The sequence below is a fragment of the Sparus aurata genome, chromosome 13, assembly GCF_900880675.1.
Source record: "Sparus aurata chromosome 13, fSpaAur1.1, whole genome shotgun sequence".
Classification (NCBI taxonomy): Eukaryota; Metazoa; Chordata; class Actinopteri; order Spariformes; family Sparidae; genus Sparus; species Sparus aurata.
The window spans coordinates 18,075,699-18,087,603 of NC_044199.1; the positions used below are offsets into that span (position 1 = coordinate 18,075,699).

General features: G+C 40.1%; 1 protein-coding gene across 4 annotated transcripts in view; it reads right to left on the reverse strand.

Moving 5' to 3' along the window:
• arhgap32b (Rho GTPase activating protein 32b) overlaps positions 1 to 9,159 on the reverse strand; it is a 127,882-nt gene extending 118,723 nt beyond the window's left edge. For all 4 annotated transcript variants that reach the window (XM_030437072.1, XM_030437074.1, XM_030437073.1 and 1 more), the window contains exon 1: positions 8,674 to 9,159. The gene's annotated coding sequence lies outside the window, so the exon portion shown is untranslated. The remainder of the gene's footprint in view (positions 1 to 8,673) is intronic.
• Positions 9,160 to 11,905: the final 2,746 nt, after the last annotated feature.

Below are 11,905 nucleotides of genomic sequence, written 5' to 3' on the forward strand. Positions count from 1 at the left end.
TTCTCCTCTGAGAACAACTTGTTTTTTCTGGTATGAAAAAAAAATTATAGGCACTGTAAACACAACTATTGAACATGCTAAATCAGAAAACTTCCACTGGCAATAGAAAAGGAGCTCAAAATGTAATATTTTAGATGAGCAGATGTAACACAGGTAACAGGTCTACTCCACAAAAGACATTACGCCGACAGGAGGAAAATCACTGGTGTGAGTGACAAAAGGAATGATGGCTGAACTCCATGTAGCTGCTTCAGTTTCAGGGTCCCAGTATTGTACATGCTGGCTCAGTCACAAGGTCAAGGCTTACCCTTCAAGCTTGATGTTACAGTTTGTTAGGAAGAAATACAAAATGAAGGTCTGGATATGACAAACTGCCTACCAATGGAGGTCCTTTTCACTGTTTTCCTGTGTCTAATGTGAACTTAATAAAAAAAAAAGAGACCCTGTTTTTCTACACATTTTTTATGGGCAAGACATTAAAACCAACTATTCTGTTTTGAATTGATTTAAATCCTGATATATTGATCCTTAGTCACTGGCTCACTGGAGTTTTATCTTATGTCTACTCAGTAATTATTATTACAAACAAAAAAAAACTGACTGAGAAGAAAGGAAAGATCACTTGGTATTGACAGGCATTCTGTTGTGACATGATAGGTGAATTTGACCTTAATGCACCCAGACAACATGACACCCATCAACCTAATTAGCAGAATGGGAAAGGGGGAAGAGCGAGGTGTTGGAAAGTGGGTGTCCGATGAACGGTCTCAGTGAATGCACAATTGTGACCCAATACACAACTCCTTTAGGGGAGGTTTGGCCTCACTGGGTCCTTGCTGTCTGGAGCCCCAGGGCTTTAGAGTGTTGTGGAGCTCAGGAGCTCGTCCTGGAAAAAGAAAAATCAGGCTACAGATGAACAAAACCAGAGGAGCTTAATGCAGAAGCATTACATGACAAGGGCACAGGGAGGAAAGTAATGACATCAAACTACTCATTGTACAATGAAAAATGTCTACAGAATCTCCTTAATGAAGTGGAACTAGATCTCATTCATATAAGGCATCACTTCAACTTTGGATTTGAAGATGAGGGGCTTGTCACCTCATTCCAATGCAGAACAAATCTCTCTCACACGTGACATGTGACCACACTGACCCATAAAGGAATATACCAAACACATAGGGTTTAAAGTTTAACCCAGGAGTCCAGGATTTCCCTCCTTCCCTACCTTTGTCTTAGTCACTGAAAATATCCCCAGAATAGGTGTAGTCACTTTAGAGATTCAACCAAAGGCCAATGGGATGCTGTTGCTGTGTAGGTTTTATGCAAGAAGACAAAACATAAACATCTTCAATAAGTGAGTGCTTTTAGTAAACTGTGGCATGGAATAGGTGAAAAGATCAGTTTTATATCTTCAAATTACACAAATGAGCCACTTCTGACACTGGTGTTCTAGTAATGACTGGTACAGAGAAATGTTATGATTAAAATGTTGGCATTTCTTTAGAAAATCCTTTTAGACAACGCATTTATTATATTTTGCCTGTCTGCCTTCATCAGACAGCTCTAGATAGATGGATAAAAAAGCAACTGAAGAGAGAGGGGAGGGGTGACAAGTGACAAAGGTCACTCACTGGACCTAAACCGAGGGCAGCACGGATACTCACATACACATTTTAACAAGTGTAATTATAGTTGACAGCAGTGAGGTCGTCGCCACATGAACTCTAAAGTGAAAACTCTGAAAGATGCTGAAGGGATATCTTTGCCAAATATAAGAATATGAAAACAGTGGTAGATTTATCATAAAATTCACTTGGTCCCCAATTTCACACATGAGAAAAGAAGATTGCTCACTTATTACCATCAGTTTTGTCTAATGAAGTGACAACTGTTGTTTGCACATTTTACTAGCTGTAGCTACATAGCCACCAAGATAACCTCAAACTCAGTGCGTTAAAGAGATGGTAATTAAAATGTTAATTGTTCTACCATAGCTCTGTGCAGATGCTTTACTGTTAGATGCAACCCAAGGACAGTTTTTTAGTTGACTGCTACTATTAAACAATATGATTTACATACAATACATGAGAGAAAGGGATTTAAGGATGAGGACTAATTAATGGATGAGTTTAATACAGGTAAAGTTCCCAGTTAATGAGCCTTGGGGGTGATTGGATGTAAGCTTCCCCAAATCCAGCAGTAAGCTAGTTAGCTAGATATGCTAATGTTTGCAGCACACATTACAGCAGGTGAACACACTATTCAATTAATTTCTTACACTTGCGTTTTTTGGGTTTTGGAAGGTGACTAAACATTTTTTGATGCTCTTCCTATACACAGTATCTTGCCAACGACAGACATAGGTACAGCACTTCAGCATGTGGAGGAATCCAAAGATTTGCAGGCCTGCTGTGCCAGGTTATGACTGCTAAACTGTGATTAGGGAATCGCTGTTTGAGGGAGAGCATATGATGAATGGTCAATTAGAACAAATCTGAATATATACTTGAAGATAACAGTTTAGATGTGTTCTTCATAAGATTAATTACTAAATACATACAAGTGCTATATTGTAGGCAACTGGAATTTTTTCACCTCTAATCCAAGAGGCTTCTTCAGAACTGAACAATTACCACGACCTGGATGACAGAGAATCGTCACCAAAATTGTCAAATACACTTTTCTTTTGACTCAGTCAAAACTCTTATTATAATGATAATGAAGGTGCTATATTTTAATAATTCACTTGCATTATATTTTATTTAAATCCTGGCCTGCCTTTTTGCTTTTGCTTTTAGTCATATACATCTTCCCCCTGGCTCTGTTCTTTGTTGCAATGACCCAATTTCCCCTGAGAGGATCAATTAACTTCATGTTTTACCCTGTGCACAAAAAAATGAAAAAAAATGCAGGCAAGACTAAAAATTGAGGCAAAATTTATTTTTGCTGCAGCACAGTTTTGACTTCAACTCTCTCCTGTAACTCGAGGAAAAAGAGTTAAAGCGCTGACAGAAGACAGAAGAGACAAATCTCTGAACACTGTACCCATAGCTCTGACAGCTTGCAGTGCTTCCTGGATGCTTTCAGCACCGTGTCAGAAGAAACTGTTGAATGTTGACATTTTTGGTGAGATAGTAAACTAAACTTTCAGCTTCCCGAAATGCTTACAAGTAGTTTCACAAAACTTGTTGCCAACAAAGTCCTGAATGAGAACTCAATCCAATCTCATTATCCTCTGCTGGGCCATTGTGGGAATACCCTGGCAACTCACTAATCAGTGCCTATGTCAATGCCAGGATTGTTTACGGGGGAATGGAATCTCCTTTGGGAATGTCACAGCATCCTCAGAGGCCTGTGACTGTGCACTGAGCTTGGAACGAGATGCTTTTTCACACTTAGAATGAGATTCTGCGGCTCTGTGTTTGTGTGGGACAAGGTCTGAGGATAGCAGCGTATGCATTATGCATAATTAATGAACATGCGGAAAGGAATCACAATGCAAGCTCAGCCCTGCACAATGCGTCAGTATCTAAAGCTAGGGTTAGAGGTCATGTCTGGCTTTGTGCGTGGCTGCCGAGGACGAAGACAAACAAGGAGACCTTTGAGAGTGCAGAAGGTTTCATGCACATAACAAGACAACAAAAGGAAGCGGTTGGTTGCATAACAGGAGGAAGGACAGTCAGTCTGAACACAAATTTAAGTTCTGTTTGACTTGTCCAAATACTGCTGATTTAATTATGATGCATTTATTTGGATACAACTTCACACTCTGCCTCTTTTGCCTCTCTTGTTTTGACTACAACATATCACTGATATGGTATGACCAAGCTCTGAAAATATATTAAACTGAGAGTTACCTTTTAAATAATCAAATCATATCATCATCTTATGCGACTGCAAGTTGAAGGTATTCCGTCCTCACAGACATCAAATTATTTAGCAACCTGAATGGTATGACTAATCCTTTAAATGATGCAAAAGCAGCGTCTCTGCTGCAAAACAAAGATGAAGATTGACTATTTACTGGTAGGAACTCATGACACACCTGCCGCACAAGCTGGAAACCCGCAGGTCAACACAGAAAACTAGCATCCATATTCATAGAAAACCACAACAGAAAGACCATTAACAATTCTGTTTTTGTGAGCAAAGTCATCGGCTTATAATAGGTATTACTACCCTACTACTATGCAAGTTCAGGTCATGTATTGCAACAACTTATGTACCGCCTTATACAGCCTGCTTCTTTGCTGCATCTTAAACAGGAAATTGCGAAGGATTGTTTCTTGGTCCGGGATAGCGCAGTGCATTCTGGTTGTTGCAGGTTTACTATCTCTTAAGCAAAAAGTGAATTATGACAGGCCTTTTTCTCTCTCCGGTCATATAGGACCAATTACAAAAACATGCGTGTCTTTCTAAAGCATATACAGCACAGTTTTATGCAAGGGTCTAAATACTTCTTTTAGTATGTCTTTTTTACTACTGGAAGCTGTCATTGTCTTTTGCCTTTTCAAGTCTTAAGTTTTAATGTTCCACTGATACAAAACCTTAGCTCAGGCTCCAATGCAACAGCTTAACTTGTGTGACAAATTTGCTGCAGTCTCCAAGATTTGCATCACCGATAAGCAGCTACAGCTCCTTATGCCCTCTGTCTGTTAAGATAGGGCTAATCCTGAAGTTACCACAGCAGTAAATCTGGAATCATTTCAGTCTTATCTTTTGCACCACAGAGTGTGTTGTTATTTCAGCTGCAGCTGGCTGTCCAAACTTGTAACAGTGATATAGCTTTGCTCATTTGATTTCCTACCAGTTCCTTACTACGATAATGGGAACAGTCTTGTTGGGAAATCTCAGACTAGTAGTGGCAACAAATTAAAGAATTCTTCATACTGCATATTCTGGTATCTCACGGTTTGATTATTATTTATACTGCCCCCACCTCATACAGATCTGATTTAAAGCCAAACTCCGCAATAAGAGAGCGTATCATAATGGCAAATAAACAGGCATTTATACTTGAGCCTGTGATCACTAAGAAGGCTGTTACATTAAGAGACTGTGTTTAAATAAAATGTTGAGATGAGGCCAAACAGCTCCTTCTCATTGCGTCCATGACTGAGTAGAAGAGCCGCTTCTCTGGCAGCAATCTTCCAGTACAGTGGTCCTCTAAGAGTTGGAAGACATGGCAGTTTGAAGTACCTTCATGCATTTTTCAAGTGGTTTGAATATAAATGTTACAGTGGTATATATCAGATGAAAAAAGGTAGTGCTTAGTCAGACAAAATCATTCACAATGAGTCATTTCATGAGTAATTTATGCTTAATGGTGTGTCTACTTTATTTTCTAGCTGTAAAATTCCTCCTCAGCCAGAATAAAATGTAAGGACAATGAAAATGAATCATCTGGCTTTAATGCTCTGTAAGCTAAGAATAGAATATATATCACAATTACAATTACAGCATCATTGTATGTGAATCATGGTCTTAATCCCCAAAGTAAAGCCATAATTCTAAAACTGATTGGTCTCAGAACCCAAATTACCTGTATTGTTGATTGAAAATCAAGTACAAAAGAAGTGAAGTTATGAATCCAATGACAAATGGCCTGAACCTTATCAGATATCACATAGCCTACATTCACTTTACTGTTGTTATCATTGTGTTGCTGAAATAATAAAATAAAAAATGTTAAACATAAAAAAAGGCACCAGAAATAATCTAATTTCTACCTGTGGCTGTATATTAGAGATGGGTGATCTGATGATCTTAGACTGTAATTAGGGTTGGGCCGATGGACAATGCCGTTGTCCATCAACAATGGCTGTCACAAAACAGTCATTCACTAATGAACGCTGTACCATCGTAAATATTGAATTATCACAGGCCCTTTTCTCTGTATTCTCTGGTCATATAGGACCAATTACAAAAACATGTGTGTCTTTCTACAGCATATACAGCACAGTTTTATGCAAGGGTCTAAATACTTCTTTTAGTATGTCTTCTTTACTACTGGAAGCTGAATCATTGTCTTTTGCTTTTTCAAGTTAAGTTTTAATGTTCCACTGGTACAAAACCTTAGCTCAGACTCCAATGCAACAGCTTAACTTCAACAATGGCTGTCACAAAACAGTCATGAACTATTGAACGCTGTACCATCGTAACATTTTGATTTAAAAAAGGTCCCCACCAGAGAGTGCAAAAAATAGCATGTCCAGTCAGAGTTGCTGCACCGCCAGGCGCATACTGCAGGTGTTTTGGGCAGATTTAATCCCATTTCTCCCCTCCTGACAATCAGAGGAGAAATCCGGTCTCAGAGCTTAGTCCGTACCGAAGTTCAACACAGATTATCTGGTAATGTGAGGGGAGTGCATATCCAGTTGTAAACCTCTCTCACAGACTCATCAAGGCCACTTCAATCATATCAAACATGTTTGATATCTAGTATTTAATGTCCAGATAATTATGTCATTAATTTCCAAGCAGGAACACAGAAGCCACTAAGAGAGACATCCCGGAGCAGCTGATAGTGCTGACAAGCAATGGTAAACATTCAAGTCCTTTAGACTAACGTTAGCTAGCATACACTTAGCAGATATTGAAACTGAAAAATTTGGCCTACAGTTCTTGCTGCAGAATAGATGACCCATGTTGTCAATCTTGTACTGTGTGAATGTTTGAGATTAGACCGAAGTGCATCTGTTATGATTGTCTTTAAGCGTGATGCAACCCAATTTCAAAATCAGTTAGGTCATGATGGTGTTTCATGATGACATAAAAGTTATGACAGGGTGCCCACCCTTTTTTTGTTGATAAAAATTGAAAAAAAGATCACAGTTCAGATTGTGGATTGTGAATACGATTAAACATATCATGATATTATCAGCAGATTGTCCACCACTGCTGTATTTTTTAGATATAAAAGGCACTCTCAACTAAAAGGCTTTTGTAACAAAGTTTACACTATAATGCTGTTACTTTTTGAGTAAAGGTTGTGAAAATTAAAGTGAATACAGTAAAATATAAACCTGAGACAAACAGGTCTATTCTGTCATAGAAGAAATGATAACAATGCCTGGATCAAAATAACATTAAGTACCAACATGCTAGGAACACTAGCACAGTTGTGGAAATGCAGATAAGATAAGTGTTCATTTTTACAGATACACACACACACACACACATACATACAAACCACACATACACAAACCACACACACAAACACATAGAAAAAAGCCCACTGGTGCAGGTATGTTTCTGTCTGCAGCAGTAAAAAACGCTCTGCACTGAACCGTGACCCCTCAACAGCAAAATACATAATGAACCATGGCTTGTAAACTGTTCCACCCCAGTCATGGTGGCGGCACAAATGTGAGGCGTGTTGCTAGAACTAATTAGCCAAGCTGACCGTAACATGTTGCACAAGGGAGGTGACTGGAAAACACTTTGTCCCCCCCCCAAAAAAAATAACGCTCGGAGTGCTTCTGAGCAAGGCACATACTACCCAAATGTTCCACTGAAGATGCTTTTCAATGGTATAGCAGTGCTTCAGCTGTACAGGGCAGCATGAATGTGTGCGTATCCCTCCTTGTTTGCTGTTCGTTAGCCTAGTTAAGTAAAGGATTAAAGGCCTCCATGCATATCTGATTAAATAACCCAATACAGGGAGTAGGCTGAAGCATCAGAAGACCACTGGAACTGTGGATCAAATAACATGTGAGGGAGTGGGACCCCCGTGGATCAGACTTAATTTTTCATTCAACATTTCATATTAAAATCACATTTCAAAAGAATGCCAAATAGAGTTAATAAATACAGAAATACAAGAGCAAATGAATACATCAAGTCTTTTCTGACAGAAGCAGTGGACATACTACAGTATCTTCAATAAAACAAGAGTCACCCTGTCAGCATAGTTAATGCTGGGAAAATGTCAAAATGCTAATAACCTTACAACGCTCAGCAAATTATTGGTTTGCAGGCATAACGTTACCTTGATCATACCAGCTCATCATACCTCACAGGCGGACTTCTAGAGTGTGGAGAACCTTTTAACCAAACGCCCTTAGAAATCTAGTGGTCAAATGTTTTCTCCGATGGATGGTCAACAAGAAAACAAATTATCTCCCAATAAATGCGGCCTCCTCTGATCCACCAAAGTTTATTCATATAAAACTTTCCGTATCAGTCCATGTGGCTTGCTATCGGGTTTGGGAAAAATGGGTCGTGTAGCCCAACAATACCAATTCATTTCACACTTACTAACATACTGCGTGTTTGTCTGTTCAGCTTATAAAAAATAGCGCCGAGCGCAAACCAGTGTTAAATTGCCCTATTTTCAAACGGGGCCCTGCATACAATTAGTACGGGAGGATCAGGCAACTCCAGGCGAGACATGGGGAGACGTTATTCTCGCTTTGCCCAATACCCCTTTACACACACTCACCACCTCCACTCTCTCCCTCCCTCCCTCTCTCTCTCTCTCTCTCTTTCACACACACTAACACACACACACCACAATACACATGCTCGCCGTCTAACATTTGCAGATTTCACTGTCTGGCCACTAAACACCAACTACAGCCGTACACAGCATTATCTAGCAAAGTAACGCGAACGAAGGTAAAGCACACACCACGAGAGCGTAGCGTTGACGTGCTAAGTTCTAAGTACCTGTGTTTCAGCGGTCGAGGCTGCGGTCGGGGGACCACCGTTGGCTGGTGAGATGAGCTTAGCTTTCGCTGTCTCCGTCTGGCGCTTCACCGCTGTTGAATTCTCTCCTCATCACAGCTAAACCCGGCGGACTCAAACACGTCAGGCAGAAAGTATTTGAGAATATTTTCTCAGTTACACTCCAGGCTGAAGGAAACCGCGCCAATGGTATTCACAGTGAGGTTAACCCCAAACAAAAAAGGCTCCCCCGGGACAACAAGGCTCACAGGCGGCGCTCAGCCAGTTGCTGTTCTGTTCTGCTCTGGGGACTGCTATCCTCCTCCGAAGAATCCGTTCTCTTTCGAAACAAAATTGCGAGAAAAAAATTTGCCTTTCACCGGAGCCAGAGGGACGCTATTTCCAGGTTGAAACTTGTCGAGAGGCTCTCCTCCGTATGCAACTCAACGGAGAGCACACCTCGGAGTGGATACTGACTGGAGCAGAGGAGCAGCGCTATCTCTGTGCTGCCTTCGAGTGCTGTCGGAAACGTCGTTCACAAACAATTCAAACGGCTGGGAAAATAACAGGGAAAGGGTCATTTGCTATTATATTCCAGTGAACAAGACTGACCTGTCTTGCCTTAAATTACAGTGGTTGAGACTTTGAACGTCGCAATAGTTCTTTAACATTGCTTGGATTGCTCTGATGGAAAGCATTTTTTCCCCATGCATGCTGCTATTACAACACGAAATACCTTAATGGATTTTAATATTTAAAACAGACCCGCATTCACATTAGACGTTTTATTCTTGAATCAGGGTCAGTTCTTTAATTTCAACTAAATCCAAGATACGCAAATGACATTGTAGTTCAAAAGTATGTGAGCATCCAGCTACCTTCCCAGTCTAATGCTAGGCTAATAGGCAATGACTTGTCGCCTCTTGAAACATAACCAATACACATATCTTTAAACTTTGCTTTGATGTAAATGTAATTAACAGTTCTATGAAAGCATTGTCTATACTTAGTTGCGTAAACACAAGGGATGGTTAATAACCAGCCACATTCAGCAAAGAAATTAACAGTTTAATTAAGTCATAGTTCAAGATATGCAAAGTCCATATTGCACATACACAAATGCTATCGGCCAAGACCTTTTGACCTCCAATATGGCTACCAGACAGCACATTTTATTATCTAAATGGCCTTAAACAGAGGACATTCATATGAATAAATAATTCAGATGTTAGTAGTTGAAATGCAGGAGGTGCACCTGAAGGCAGCATAAAAGTAGGGAAGTGCAGCCAAGAGCCCTTTTCTCTAACAGTGTGCAGTTCTACCACTACTAAAAGGCCCCCATCTGCAACAAAAGCAGGGGAACACTTAAATAAATGCTAAAAGCTAGTAAGTGACCTATGAGTTAAGTTTTTTTCTTTTCTTTTCAAGAATGAACGCTCAAAGAAGACTTTTGGTTTTCTTTACGAACCCATCGTAAAGGCATTCAGAATCAATACTTAAGATTTGCCAGTAGAGTGAAAATTCACTGTCACTTATGTATCACAGAATGGTGGCCCTATTGAACTATGTGGGTGTTTGACAGATATTGAGCACGTTCACTCAAAGCTTACATGGAGCAGCAGCTTGGCTGGATTAATACATTATTTAGTTTTACCCAACAGCTTACTGTTTGTGCTGTTTTGCCTGTTCAGTTATGATGCAAAAACAGCTGGTGTCAATGGTCAGGCGAATAACTGAACTCCATTCTTGCTGCAAGTTAGCACATCCTTTTAACACAAACAGCTCGCAAGAAAAGTGCCAATTAACCCAGAGAAAGCAGCTTCAACATCATTGGCATTATGAAATGTGAGAGATGTTCTAATCACAGATTTGAGAAGTGAGAAGATTGTGAGCTGTTTCAGTCACACACACACTAGACAGAGGCAGCATGATCTTCTGAAAGCAACGTGCTTCCCTCCAAAGGGGGCTTCAAAAAGAGATCTCTGAGTCCAGCATATGAGGCTGTGATTAGTGATACCACAGGTAAGAGCTTTACTGGCCCCAGTATCACCCCACCAGTTCACTCACACATCTCTGATCTTCACAGCACTCTCAACTACAAACCTCACCCCCTCCCCTGTCTTTATATAGCCCCTGCAACCGCTAGAATGTCCTTTTAGTCCAGCACCACTAAAAGGAAGCTGATCCTGGATCATACTGTGATTCAAAACAATCTATCTTTGTGTAACAGCAGAAATATTTGTCATCTGGAACTGAACAGGATGTACACAGAAAATGAGCTCAGGCATAGATGTAAATCTAGGCTTGAAATGATCATAATTCATATTTTTGAAGGTCCAGTGAACTGAAGTAAGTCATTCATGCAAGATTTTCTCAATTATCAATGATCTGAAACAGAGCTGTCATGAGGAAAAGTTTAAATGCAGGTCTGGGCATCAGTTACATGCATATTCTCTGTCATTTTTAGGTATGTCGTTTAGAGATTATACACTCATTTTAGGACAAAATTACTGGCAGTGTGGCACTTGTGAAATGCAGTTACATTGGCAGGCTGACAAGTACATTTTCAAGTGGCAGGTGGATGATCATAAAATCCTGCCGTTCCAGGAAGGTGCGAATAAAGAACTGAATGAAGTGAGGAAATTTAAACCTTGTCACCCAATCTCACCTCCCACTCCTGCTGATGCTCCTCTCAGACTTTCCAAGTTGAGGACTTCAGAGTCAGACTGCCTCAGCCTGAGGATAAAAGTAAGGAACCTTACTGTCGGCTAGAACAGAAAGCCCAACCATTAACAGAAATGACCTGCAGCCACCAGTCAAATATTGGTCAGTAAAGGATTTCTTCATCTGTGTGCTTGATTTCAGTCTCCAACACAACAACTTACCACTGTATAACAGCCTCTGCATGAACGATTCTTACATGTTGTACTTGTAAGTTATTCTCTTGCGCTGGTATTACATACATACACTTAAAGGGGAAGTTCACCCAAAAATAAAAACGTAGTCATCATCTACTCACCCTCATGCTGGTGGAAAGTGTGGAAAGAGATTTGTAGTCCAAAAAGATTTCTTTAGCTTCACATCAAAACAGAGCTGCAGGATTCTCTTAAACAACTGAAGTAGATGGGGACTTGTTTTAAAATGTAAAAGAAATAACAGAAAAAAACTAAACAGCATAAACTGGCTCCATACTGCTTTTCTGGTGTAAGCCAACTCTCCAGAAGATCAGAGTCCC